This window comes from Tupaia chinensis, unplaced genomic scaffold, assembly GCF_000334495.1.
Source record: "Tupaia chinensis unplaced genomic scaffold, TupChi_1.0 Scaffold000004_1, whole genome shotgun sequence".
NCBI classification, from domain to species: domain Eukaryota; kingdom Metazoa; phylum Chordata; class Mammalia; order Scandentia; family Tupaiidae; genus Tupaia; species Tupaia belangeri.
In genome coordinates, this window is record NW_006159432.1 from 621166 (window position 1) to 623461 (window position 2296).

Genomic DNA, 2296 nt, shown 5'->3' on the forward strand with positions numbered 1-2296 from the left:
GACATCTTTAGGTTAGATTTGTTTTACACATTCTCAGAAATTTGTGTTTTTTATTTTCCCCCAACACTTATGAATATTTAAATTTCTCATTAGTGTTAAATATTTGTTTTTCCAGATAGAGTGTAAACTTGAATACAGGGACCACATCTCTTTTATTGTTTACAACATCCTGGAGCTTAGCTGATGTCTAGTTCAGTTGCTCAATATAAATATTTTAAATGTATATGTGATTAAGTGAGTGAAAGAATGAGCAAATGAGCATGAGGAAAAAAAAATGACTGAATGAGGAATGAGTGAATAAAGAATGGATGGCATTGTTGGAGCAGCAGGAACACTAACAAGGAAGGCAGATTTATACAGGCCACCATGGATGGGGTCGTGTCATTCAGGCAATCAACATGAAATGCAATGAGGAAAAGCAAATGCATTAGGAGCAGGAAGGAAAAAAATCCCTGGGTAGTGAGGAATTTTTCTCAGCACAAAGGGAAAAAGTTATTCCTGAAGGTATTCCGAAGTAAAATTTGACTCATTTTTAAAATTTTTCCTGGGTAGTCCACATCAGAATGCTCTGAGTGATACTATGGTATTACCCTACAACCTCAAAAGACAAGCCTGTCTTTAGGAGGACCCTGACAGTGTCTCTTTAAATCTAGATTTAGTCATTACGGTGTTTGTAAGGTTTGGACGTTGGTAATCCTCAAAATCTTCACACAATGGTTTGTTGTAACTGGCAGCATCTTTTATAACTTAATTGAACTACCTGTTCTTGAGATGACTCAGAACATAAAGGCATTACATAAATGTGAAATATTATTACTATACCATAACCATGATTCTAGATGACTTACCTTAGAGAACAGTGTGTTGCTTCTACTTTCCCATGACATTTAAATCTTGGTTTATGAGATTCCCGGAATAGGCAGTACAAAAAATTCAAAAGGCAGAATTCAATTTTCTGTACACTCTTAGAACTTATCCCCATTTAACTTATAGCTATATCTACTTTGGCCAAAAATATAGAAGTTTAACATGATGGAAAATATTTTATCTTTGGTTCTTAGTTAAAGGGTAGGAGTATAAATTTTATAGTGATCCACACAGATCTGTACTTTAACAACCAGTACTTCATTTTAGGATCAGAAAACTCTATAAACTCTGATATTACTGCTTCTTTTGAACATGTCAGATATAGTTTAAAGAAAGAGTCAGTATCAGACTTGATTTTGGTGTGCTGTTTCGGTAATAAGGGGATATCTTAGTGTTTTCAAAAATAAAACCTCCTTAGTCTCCTTTTGTTTACATTGAATGTACATGCAGTAACATGAACATTGCCATTTGGGGGGGATAGATAATTATTTAAATTTTTATCAAAAGACTTTTTTAAACAATCATTAATTTAATTTTATTCATTATCATTTTTTCAATTTGAACAGAGAGAGAGAGAGAGAGAGAGAGAGAGAGAGAAAGTAAACTGAAACTGTCAGGTCCAAGACTCAAACCACAGTCAGCCATGTGGGAGTCCAATGTCTTTAACCACACCATCTGCTAGCCCAGCATTGATTTTTTTTTTTTTCTGAGAGATTTTTGCTATAAGGCACATGCGCTCACCGGAAAGACAGAGAGAGACAGAGAGACAGAAGGCAAGAAATCACCCCTCTCAGGGAGGATGGCTACACTGCAATCCCTTCTCCTCCATTCTCCTGTCAGGATCTTGGGCACACATGCACATGTGCTTGTGTGAGTTCAAGCCCACCAGGTCCTGGACTTGAATCATGGTCGACCACGTGGGAGTCCAGCAACATAGCCATTATGCTATCTGCTGGTCCCCCTAGACTTGATGTTTAAGAACAGTTTTAGGTTTCCATAAAAATTAAGCAAAGAGTATTCAATCGCCCTCCCCTGAATCCCATGTTTCCCCCTATTATTATATTAGCATCATTCTTTACTATGATACATTTTTACAACTGGTGAACCAATGCTTATATATTATTATTAGCTAAAGTTCATAGCTTACATTAGGTTTCACTCATGTTGTTCAGGTCAATTAATGAGTTTTGACAAATGTCCAGTGTATGCATCCATCATTATGGTAACATACAGAATAGTTTCACTGACTTAAAAATGTCTTGTGCTCCATCTGTTCACCCTTCCCTCCCAGAAACATCTCAATTATTTAATTTTGCAGAAAGTCAAATCACATTCTTCTAATAGCAGAGTAATATCAGAAACATGATAGAAACCAAAGAAACATGCATTATATCTAATTCTCATTCTATCATTATTTTAATCCTCCTAT